The sequence below is a fragment of the Apis laboriosa genome, unplaced genomic scaffold, assembly GCF_014066325.1.
Source record: "Apis laboriosa isolate Shangri-la unplaced genomic scaffold, ASM1406632v1 scaffold14_cov150, whole genome shotgun sequence".
Classification (NCBI taxonomy): Eukaryota; Metazoa; Arthropoda; class Insecta; order Hymenoptera; family Apidae; genus Apis; species Apis laboriosa.
This window is the reverse complement of record NW_025221798.1, coordinates 2061112-2073793: the sequence shown is the minus strand read 5'-3', so window position 1 is coordinate 2073793 and position 12682 is coordinate 2061112. Positions and strand designations below refer to the sequence as shown.

The window sequence follows — 12682 nt, the reverse complement described above, 5'->3', positions numbered from 1 at the left end:
TCATGATTTCTTAAAATCACGAATCAATCTTTTTTTCATCACATTCAAATACAAATTAATATAAAAATCATCATCAAATATCAACACCAATTCAAAATTTCTCTCTTCTGCTTTAATTAAAAAATTTATTTAAAATTTCACACACACTGAATTAATATTAATCGTTGAGATTCATCCAAAAACGAACAACATTGGACAATTAATTTCTTTCAATTAATGATCCCTTGAAAAAAATTCTAATAATCGAATTTCACTTGTACGATATAACCGCGTAAAATCGGTGAAAAATTCATAGGATCGAAAGGGACAACTTCACTCCGGTTGAAGAGTCTCCTAGCACGGTAGAGAAATGTCGGTGGAAAGCGGGGGGAGGCGGGCGGGGGGGGAGGGGAATCAGAGTGATCTGGCAGGGGAATAATAACGAGGCGGACGACACGAAGCGAAGTCAGAGAGCGGACGAGGCTTTATAAATCGCGAGGATGTTCGCCAGCGCCGAACCAGTGACACCTCGGCCGCGATCGATCGTGCTAGTGGTACACGGACCGTTCCAACGACCACGTGCTCGCGATACAACATCCGCGGGTATCGATTTCCCTTCGAAATTCGAGAATTGTCTCGATTCTTTAAAGCTCTATATTGTTCGTACGTAGAGTGGACGAGTATACGGTATATATATATATATATATATACATATATATATGCGGGTAAAGTGCTTATACCACTCGGTATAAGATTTTTCGAAAAAGAGTGGTGTTTGTTATAATTGGAAGAATATTTGGAGAATATTTTCGCCTTTAATGTGAGTGATTAATCGAATGTTATTCGACTCCGGATGTTTATGCATTGAAATTTAAATGTGCTAATATTAATATTATGGTAATTTATATTTGTGTTGTTATTGGATGATTGTACGTTTGTAACGAGAAATTTGGAATAGAGGATTCTTTAACCGTGTTTGTATTTAATTTTATTTTGCATAAACATTCGTGGATCGATTTATTACGTTTATTTTTAGTTTATTGAGAAGCTAGCTGTGAAATAACGCGACTTTTTAATTTTTTAATTATTTTATTTTATTTTTATTGAGATATATATTAGGTTATTATGTACACCAAATGTTTACAATTTCAAAGTGAAAAATTATGTTTTTAATTGAATTTTTTGTTAATTCAATCTCAATGAATTAATATATTTTGTTTCAAGAGCATTATTAATGATTAATTTTTTAATTTCATGCAGCAAGATTTTTGACAAATTTCACTATCCATCACCGTTATTTTGTTAAGTTATATATGTGATAATTTTTTTTTTTTAATTTCGTGACAATTATTTTTTATCGCGCCAATATAGATATTCGCAAAGAGTGATTATTCTACAGCATGTATAATATAACATTAACATAATTTAAAAAAAAAATATATATATATATATCATATTTTATTCAACAAAATATTAAATTTTATCGTATCACGATCGATCGAAATCCCTCCTTTCGAAGATTTCCGTTAAAAGTTTGTTCAATTACACATTATTTCCGTGAAAATACTCGTCGTACTTAATTGCACAAAGTAAAGTGCAGTTACCCAGAAATTTCGTTTTTCATTCATTCACGTATCATTTATCGTTTCATAGAAACGATAATATAAATTGACAAGTTGGAAAAACCGACCAATTATTCATCAGTTTTATACACATTCCAATTAGGTATGTTTACAATAATACGTCAATAATACGACGCCATAGATTTCATAAGATTATTGGATCTAATCGTTAAGCGTAAACACAGAATTAATAGTAATACGGAAAAACTTATTCGAGAGTTTGTGTTATCGTAGGAATCCAGTTAGTCGTATGAATTAGTCGGAGAGAAATCTTCGTATGCAAATTCGATTAACAAACGCGTTATCAAAATTAACAGTAATTCTGTATGAAATATTTAGATTATGTGAGTATGTATGTATTTATAGATTACTGTAGTGTATCATACAGTGGAGGAATTTTTGTTATTAATGGAATATCATTTCGAGAGAGTGAAAAATCAATTTTTAAAGTTTTGATATTATTTTTTTTTTCCAAAATTTCGAATTCTGATAATTTTCTAATATAAATTTTGCAAGGTGAAGATGTAAATCGATAGTAAATACAATAAAGATAATAATGAATCCTGTTGAATTTGAAAATCTTTCAAGAAGATTATATATTTTCAATGTTATCTTAAATGTGATCTCACAAAATTTTAATGCTCTATATTATTTATCCTGTTATAAAAAATCTTATTATAAAATTATACAAAACAAATTTTTTCCCATGCATCCAAATTATCATTCATCAAATTTTTCAAAAAATAGGCGAATTTCGTTGTAGAATAAATTTGTATGAAAATTTGTATGATTGAATGTTTTGTATATATATATACACAAATTAATTATTTAACCATATAATATCTAGTTTTAAAATATCATTGTTATATTTAAAAATCTTCTTGAAGTTTTAAAAGGAATTATAGAACCTTGAATAATTTCTCTTTATCTCATTCATTATTCCTATAATTTAAGTCGTAGATAGTGAGAAAATTAACCATTAAATATAAAATATCGACTTAGGCCGTCGTATCAGTCGTATACATATAAATGAGATTACTTTCCAGTCATTCATTCAAATATAATTTCCAAGACATCCGAAGAACGTTCCAACAGTTATCTATATATAAACGCTGTTTATTTTTGAATCCTTTATGATACTTGGCAAAACAGTTATTTTAACTGTATTATAATTTTTTTTTAAGATTCGTCTTACGTAAGTGGCTTGAAAATTAATTATTTATCACGTAACAAGTTTATTATTTACGTAATAATAATTGTTTAAATAATGTCTCGGTAATTTTAATTATTTTACCATAAATGTGATAAATAGGCATTTATTTTGATTACTTTGATCATTCGATTTTTTTTTTCATAATTTCATTTAATTGAATTATAATTGAATTTTAATTATTAATTTATCATGCAAATTTGTTTTTCCATCTTTGATAAAATTGGTAAAGATATAATGGTAAGATATAAAAATGGTAAGATATAAAATATGGTAAAGATATAAATTGTAAATATACAAATAATATTATTTCAAATTGAATAGAAAGACAATTAAAATTGCGTATTAAGTAATATAAATTGATTAGAGAAAGTTGAATTAGCTTAAAAGATGAAAATAATTAACTGTAAATCGTTTGTTTTTTGCGCAAGCAAATTACCATCATCGAATAATTAAATGTTCTTACATTCCAATTAATTTCATTATTTTATCACGTATTAGTTAATTTCTCACTAATGAATCACTTAATTAGAAGGAGTCATACATCTTCCGTTGAGTAAAAGAGAAGAAATCTTGAATGGTATAAGAATTACATCTTTCTTTCTCTCTCTCTCTTTCTCTCTCTCTCTGACATATATAATGGATATATTTGAAAAGTGTAAGTGTTTTATCAGCGAATGACGACACTCCTTTCTTTTTCTTGTACATCGTCGTGTATATCACAAAGTACTTTTTTTATTTTCGATATCACGAATCAATAATGATCAAATAAAATTTTTTTACGAAAATTTCCTCCAGATTTTTTACACGCAAAATTGAATCAACGATTAATCGATGATTCTTTCGTAGAAGAAAATGATGAAAAATGACTCAAAAGAAATATATAAATCACGATCGATAATGATTTTTTTTTTTTCACAAAAGAAAACGATTAGATAAAAAGGAGGACGTCGAGCAGAATTAAGATTATTCATATAATCGACGAATGGCAAAGATTACGTTGATACAACGTGATGATTGGAATAATTACTTTAACGTGTCCTCCTATCGTTTCATTTATTAAATTACAAATCAATTTTCCTGCCCGCGAAATACAAATTTCCATACAACAATTTTCCTGCAAGAAAACAACTTCCGGAAACCAAACTCAACCAAATCCTCGATCAACATCCGCGCTTAGTCCCTGAACTCGTTAAAACTTCGCTATATTCGCTTATGAAACAACAAAATTTAAGTAACAGCTCGTTTGAAATGAAATTTCACTTCGAACACATGGTGTTCAAATACAAGTATTTGAACGTCCAAAATATTTTTCATACAGGAAGGATTATTAATATAACAATTATTAATACAGAGAAGTAAATTGTTTTTCATTTTTAATTTCGACAGAAAAATAAAAATTTTGATAAGAGACAATTATAAATTCTCAAGTTTTTACACTTTGATCTATTTAAATTGAGAACCACTGTTTTATACAATTATACGCGCTTTGCTATCTGCTCTCTACAGCTTTCTTTATAATTCTTTGGATTGCGAATTATTTCTATTTCATTTTTTCTATATTCTTCATAGGTTGAGAACCACTGCTCTATATTATTTGCGAATCCTTTACTAATTTCCATTATTTACTCTCGAATCGCTGAGATCATTTCTATTTCGCTTTATAATTTTTTATCTTCTTCATGATTTCTCGATTTTGCGATATTTAATTCAAATAACTGCCGTTAGGGGAACAGGCGAGTATTGGGATTCGTTTGATCTCTCATGCTCGCTTTTGTGAATCCTTTGAGTGGTGGTGTACTTATGGACTTGAGTCAAACGTTTTTTCTAAGAGAGTTAATTAGTCATGCTGTTTCTGATATGCAAGCTGTAATAATTGCTTGTCTCAAGAGTTCTATCTTAGTTTTCATTATTGAATTCAATATGAAGAGATTTTAAGATACAGACTAGTATAAGTATGAACAAACATTGTCCACAATGTATAACTTGTTCTGTGTCAATAACACAGTTGTCCTTAGACTATTTCTATGTGAAAGCCAATGTTTAATATTATTTCCATTTGTCATTATTAGATATCTTGTTCCTCATCAAGTGATCACTTATTCTGCAAATACAAGTTTCATATTTACAATTTATTACAATTTATATTATAATCAATATTTATCTGTAAATATCTGATGAATCCGACTGATTTTTCTAGATTACACATTATTTTGTTATTTTATTATATATTATTCATCATTTTATATATCTAAAATACAAATTTTCTTCTATTGTTATATCTCACTATTGAAACTTGACGTTGTTTCAATCTCTCGTCGCCAGATGTCTCATTTCTTCACCTTTCTCGCAAGTTTATTACAAGTTCCAACATCCAGAACCATTATCAATAATTTTCTACATTTACTATCTAGCCAAAATCCTCAGTTCCCATTAAAACCAACCATAAAATTTCCACGTGACCACATATTTTATTTCATTTCAACACTTATATTATATCCACTTCACAGTCGGTAAAACCTTTTCCCCTTAACCTCTTCAATTCATTTTTTCTTTTTACTTAAAATAATTTTAAATAAATAAATAAAAAAAAAATTAACGTACACGTGTCAATCAAAAGAGATTATAAAATGTACAGAGACACACTGTTCAAGTGTGCAAGAGCGAATCGCGGCGCAAGTTGGACAAGGTAATGAGCCTGTTCGTTCCCAAAAGATTTGCAGCGCGCAGAACAGGGTTACGAGCGTGGAAAGCTCGACACGAACGTTGGCTGCCGTCTCATCGATCGTGGCAAATTGGATTGCCGCTAAAACGGCGGGGCTATCTTATGGCTTATAGGGATATAGTGTCCAGTGCCAGTGGGAACTGTGCAAAGTTCCAGTAACGAGAGTGAATTCTGACGTTCTACGCGTGCATCTTCGTCTGTGGGGGGAAACGCGATTATCGACCATCGGTATATGGCGCATGCAACCGGCCGTTTATCGTGATTAACGAAAGTCAACGTGGCCTAACGAGACCACGAACGACCGGCCTCGGTCACGTGCGCACGTGAATCACTTCTGCTTGCACACACACAGCCGACTGAATTGTGAGAATGCGGCATTGTTAGAGTCGATGGAAGAGGAATGTAGGTGACTTGTGTAAACTTGGCCAGTTGCGAGGTGTAGAGCAAAGGCATTGATAACGTTCGAGGTCGGATGGAAAGGTTATGATGTAAGTAGGTAATTCAGCAGTTGGTATTTTGTTTTCTTGATTTTGATTTTAAATGGAATTTTTAATTTTTAATTGGTGCAGAGTATTTAATTAGAATTAACTCAAATATTAATATGTGAAAATAGAGTATTTTATTATTTGTGATGGAACAAATAATAAAAAAATACTATCATGTAAATATATTTTTAGAAAATGTAAATGTCTTTTTTAATTTTAGATGAGACGACAATGAGAAATATTGAGTGTTAATGAACTAGAGTATTTTTTACTGGTATAATTTAAATTAATTCAAATATTGCTATATATAGTTTATCAATGGTGGTAGTTATCGTAGATTTTTCAGGAATTGATTGCTGTCTTTGAGTGTTACAGTATAATTTAAATTAGTTTAAATAAATGTCGTGTTGGTATCATTTTTATTAGAAAAAAGAATTTGCTCAAGTTAAGAATATATTTTTTTTTCTTCTGTGACAAATAAAAAGTATTTTTTGTATTTTGAATCACACTTGAACGAGAACCGATTTGTAATGGAAGTTAAAATGTATTTGGTGTACAACTCTAACCGAGATCTTGTCGTTTTCAGTGGATACATTTATCGATTAAGTGTATATTCGTGTTTACAAAAAAATAGATGACTATATTGACATTTGCACGTGCAATTAAGTTATATAATTATTAACATGTTTACTTGCTTGAATCTTTGAAGTTATTACTCATACATATTTATACTCTTAAGAAAAATATTAAAAATATTAATATATTTATGCCTCATTCATACTTATCAATCGTACACAGACATGTATTTGTACATGAAATTCTTATTCATATTATTATTAGGGTGATTCAAATAAATTTTAAATTTATTCTAAAAACCCTAACAAACAATTGATATAATATTACATATATTACTCGCCATAAATTTCTCTTCATAAATATTTGACAATAGCACGTGTTCCTATTTTACATTTGGAAATTTCCAGGGCAGGCAAGCACAGTGGATAGATTAATTTAATTTCCACGTGAGTTGGTATAAAAATTTAAATAATATTATGTAAAACAAATTATTTTATATCAATTAACTTGTCTTACATAACATTATTACATAAAGAAATATGAAAGAGAGGTCTGAAATAATAAATTATAGAAAATTCATTTGAAGCGTATTTTCCATGGAAACAAAAGTATTCAAACATATTTTTCGTGGAGAAAAAGAAATAAAAAAGGGCGGTTGCATTGGAATATTCTCGTGACAAAGTCGTGAAATGCAATGTTGTTAAAACTTTTTCGTAAATACACGTGTGAAAGCGTTTTCAGGATATATATATATATATATTTTTTTTCTTTCTTTCTGTTGGAAAAACATTTGTGCGCGCATCTCTCTCATAAAAGTAACGACGAAAAATGCGGTATTGTTAGAAATTAACGACCAACAGGATGTAATTAGCCGGAAATGTTTGTGCGTCGACTGTCATAACGGTTACTGAAGTTTTAGGAAAGGATAAATTTTATATTATTCCTTGGATTTATTTTGAATAATTTATTATACAAATTTTTCCTTTTTATTTTTCTCATTATCTATTTATCTATAAAATATAAAAATTTTGCAACAGGACGTATAATAAATTTAAAATATAATTTTAAAATATAATACTACGTTTCATATATATATATATTTTTAAAAAAATCTCATTTTTATTAATATTGTGATTTACATACACGTGGTGTGTTATATAAAACAATTTAAAAAAAAAATATGAATTTATTTTTTGAAACTAAATATTATTCATACTTGTATCTTGATTCATTTATGCATTCAGAGTCCTTGTAACACTAATGACACTGTAACAAGTTAAGAATAATTAATTATTATTGGATAACAAGTTACGTGCACATATTTTCTTCCATAAGAACATGGCCAGCACGTTTAACTTTGCTTGGTATTCACGCTTGTCATGAGATGCTTGCAATATCTAGAGTGGTCAGAATCCATTAAACTTCTCCTCCTCTGATCTGATCTTTTAAACTTGATCCTGTCAATTTGGGATCAAGATTGAATCAAGAGTAACGTTTCATTCTTATAGATAGAATGAAAGTCGATAAGGATAAATTATCATTAATTCCATAAATCAAAATCGACTTTATTCAACGTTATCTCTCCATGAGTTACTTGTATAATGAATTAAACGCGATAAATATTCTAAATTTTTTACCAATTTAATTTTTCACCAATGAGAAATTTTAATAATTTAGTTTAAGGATTAAATAATATCCTTTAAATTTACATAAATTTACAAACGACATATCACTTGACGACAAGAATTTTTCAATAAATATTATTATTAAGCAACAATTTCGCCCTACCCCCTCTTGAAATCTTTGTTTCAAGAGTATCCTCCAATATCTTCCCATTTTCTCCCTTCAATATTTACAGACATCGTTATGCGTTTAAAAATTAATTTCTAAAATTCTTCCACCCAACAATTTATCCCAAGAACTTCCAATATCCTCCCACCCCTCTCGCATCTTCCATCTTCCTTACTCTTATTCCTTCACTTTCCTCACTCGAAATAACGATTAAAAGAATCATCAGACCAAGGGATCTATAAAAATTTTGGCAATCCTTGTCGATCTTCCCCTCTCCTCACCCTCCTCCCCCTCCTCTCGTCATCATGATTTCTTATCCCTCCATACGTTGGCTATCGTGCGACGTCTCATTTAGAGGACAAGTTATACGAGGTCGTTACACGAATCGATGATTCGGCCATCGCAAGACCATAAATTCTGCCGGCCAATATCGATTTCAGCCGTGTAATACGCTCGTCGTTATAACTGACACACGCGTGTCGCGCAATTTATACGGACGCGTGAGCACAAACGGATTTGCACGCGTTGTCCCATATCGGGGTGTCATCAGACGCGAATAAAACTTGGTGGATTGGATTCTTCGATGCCAAGACGCAAGACGAGAATCAAAAAATTTTGTTACGAGGCTTTTTCTTGGTTATTTGATTGAATTGAAAATTTTTGCTTTTTTTTTTTTTTTTAGTAGTAGTTTTATTATAATAATGTTATTGATTGTAAATATTAATTAATTAGTTGAAATTTTAATTTTTGTTACGTTTCTGACAGCAATACTTAGAGAATTATTAGAATATTTAGGCAACAATGATGATACAAAGTGTTACGAAATATAATAAAAAAAAAGAAAATTAGAGATAGGTAAATTTTTTCTTTTGTGAAAAATATTTACGTTTCTGATAATAGCGATACGAAATTGCAAAATGAGAATTATTGCAATATTTAAATAATTCTCGATTTGCAAATTCGAACTATTACGAAATACGCGATATACGTATTTGCATATTTTTAAACTGAATATGAATTATCGATTCCATGAATCTGCCTCATAAAAAACAGGGGGGGAAAAAAAAAAGAAAGAAAGAAATGAAAAGAAAAGTAGAGGAAAAAGGAATTACATTTCCTTTGTTTCCGCTCGAGTACGCCATTGAAAATCACGCGAATCGATAGAGCAATCGATAGGATAGGAGAATTCTCCTCTATGTGTAAATATCAATTTCCGATAATCGTAGTATTTCCAAGCGAGTGAGACTTTGTTCACGTCGCGAATAAAAACGTTTTTCTTTAACCTCGCTACTACAATTTCTTCGTAATGTTAGAATTAATTTCATTTCGCCGTTCTTTCTTAAATTAACCTCAAAATGAACGCAACGTGTATTCATACGTAACCTGTTCGTGTGCATAAGTGTATAATTTAAGTAGTTAAGTGATTCAACTCTGGACAAAGAAAGAAATGCAAACTTTTTATTTTTTGGTTTTCTTTTTATTCTGCCTTTAAGAATCAATTTAACAATTGAAATCTTTTCTCAAAAGTGACATATTAAAATATTTATTAAAATACTTACTTATTAAAATAAGGTTAGAATGTACCTATGATATATATATTTCTGTATATTTCTTAAATCAGAACGATTTACCTTTTCCAATTGAACGAATAGAAAACGTTAGTGTTTACACTTTCTGCATTCTCGCGTGTTAATTTGTGTGAATACAATGGAAGGATATAACTTGGCGTGGCATAATAGGGCGAGAATGAAATTTAATACGAACATACATTGATCAATTGTCAATTAATTCGATCTTGTTAGTAAGTAGGCATACAATAATCGACCATGCCCATTCACAAGAACACTGTCAATGAACGTGTTGACAAGGTTTTATGTACCGTGTCTCGAGCAACGTTTTAGTATCGTGCATATTATATCGAATAATTGGTTCTTTGTGCCTCACGTGTTCTCCTCGTTGAAACGGTACGAATGCGATCAATCAAAGGTATTTTTTTCTAAATTTTTTTATTCTTGTATTTGTAAAATTCTGGGCAAAATTCAATATTGTATGCATAATAAATTTAAATTAAGAATAAAACAAGAATAATGCATGTTAAATGATTTGACGTGAATTATAAATCTTTTGAATAATTGTATTATTACTATTTCCAATACTTGAAGTGAAAAATTTAATTTGTAATCAAGTGATTAAATTGATATTTATATTTGAAACTTGACGAAGAATGTCGACAAATTATCTAATTAAGGATAACGTGATTAATTGTAGTAATCAAACATATTATGAATAATTTAGTTTCTATAAATATAAATAATAAGAGTAAAATATTATGATGAAAAGATGAATTATTCCCTCGGTTATTAAGGTTGAAAAAAACTTTATATCTCAATATTTCTTATATAACTGAGTAAATGTAATATAAACATAATATTATTTTTGACAGATAAATTTCTACAGTGAAGTTACAGATATGAGTGAAGACCATCATTTAGATAACAAAATGTTCAAGATGTATGTTATCAAAAATTAATTACATTAAGAAACCATTAACTTTCATTGAATGTATGTATAATTTATAAGATTAATTTTCAAGAAATTAATATACATTTTCTTGTTTTTAAATCAACTAAATATAAACATATGTAAAAATGATTTAAATTATTTTCTAACTATTAATAGGAATTATTAAGATTATAATATTAAATATTTCTTATATATCATCGATATTTAATTATTTCTAAAATACATAAAGTTCTAGATTATTAAGACTGAAATGTATTCAATATTTTTTAGATATCTCCAATATTCAATATAATCTCAATATTTAATTAACTATGAAATAAAAGTGAACTTCAAATTATTTTCTACTTATCAATCTTCAATTATAATTACAATGTTATTTATATTCCAATTTAATTTCCATTTTTGAATATTTTTTTTTGTATCACTGTATATAAAGAAGAAACTGTATCCTCGTCATCGTGACTTTGATGGAAATATTTCAAGATCATTGATCACGGCCATAATCTTGTTGCCAATGTTTTATGCTATTAACATTAGCATATTTTAAGTGACAACAAATATTTTATCTTATTATGATATCAGGATTCAATAATATCACTCATTTCTTTCGTTTCCAATGGCACACATGTATTAAAAAAAAAAAAAAAAAACGAGTATCGTCTCTTAATGCGTTTCCTTGGGTCGTAATCCCTATAAAACGAGGTCAGGTCGAAGTTCAATTCGACTTTGACATATATACATGTACGTATTATTTTATTTTCCTTTTCACGTTGCATAAAGTTTAAATGGAAATAATAACAGTGATTATTCGATTCATTTCCTTAATATTCATTTTTTGAAAAAAAGAAAAACTCTAATTTACTGTAATCAATAATATCAACGAAAAATTAGTTACAAGTTATAGGTTATAAACTTTTATTTTAAAAATTTTTTTAATTTTGCATCAAATAAAAAAATCAGATTATAGAATTTATTTCATTCACTTTTACTAAAATTTTAAATATCAATAAAACTTGTAAATTTATATACTTTTAAATTTCATCGATAACATTATTTTCATTTTCATTCAAGAGATGTAAATATTTTCATAAAAGATTAGGTTAGGTTAGGTTAGGACGAAAATGTTTTCGAACAATGCTACACAATATTCCTTTATCTCTTCTTTTTTATTTTATTACACTGTAAATATTCGAACAAAAATCAGTAAAAAAAAGGGGACAGGCGAAAATGAAAGGACAGAAAAGCATGTAATGAGAAAAATGAAAAAAAAAAAAAAAAGAAAAGATGTACGGAATGAAATGGGCGAGAGAAAATTATCCGTAACTTATGATATCATATTTTTTTAGATATTAAAGCTACTACTTTGCGGAGGGGCGTACAATATAAAACCGCTCTCGCGAAATTTAGATCTCACTTGTGAAAATTGAATTGTTTCGAAAATAAAGAATAAAAAAGTCATAATTTTTTAAATGTTACTAATATCTTCCTATCAGCTAATTAAACATTATAATTTCAAGAGTTTTACTAATTTTCGCTCTGAATACATGATGCTTGACAAATCTAACCTTAATTAAAATCTAACCTAATTTTTTATTTCAAGCGTGGATCCCTAACCTCTTTCTTCAAAATTTATCACACTAACATTCATATCACGTACAGTTTTTCTTCATTTTCCTTAAACATTATTAGATAAAATAACATTTACATTTGTATAAATAAATTTAAATAAATAAATTTAAATAAATTGTACAATAAATTTAATGTTAAAATT

The 12682-nt window shown here is 28.5% G+C and overlaps 2 protein-coding genes across 6 annotated transcripts in view; one reads left to right on the top strand and one right to left on the bottom strand.

Moving 5' to 3' along the window:
- The window catches only part of LOC122710694, a 122283-nt gene that overhangs the window by 34008 nt on the left and 75593 nt on the right, over nt 1-12682 (bottom strand). The gene's annotated exons all lie outside the window — the stretch shown is intronic.
- LOC122710692 (trichohyalin-like) overlaps nt 491-12682 on the top strand; it is a 63569-nt gene continuing 51377 nt past the window's right edge. For 2 of the 3 annotated variants that reach the window (XM_043928705.1, XM_043928701.1), the window contains exon 1: nt 491-799. The gene's annotated coding sequence lies outside the window, so the exon portion shown is untranslated. Of the gene's footprint in view, nt 800-5612; nt 6025-12682 lie in introns of those variants that run through there. The other variant, XM_043928702.1, reaches the window with a different exon arrangement.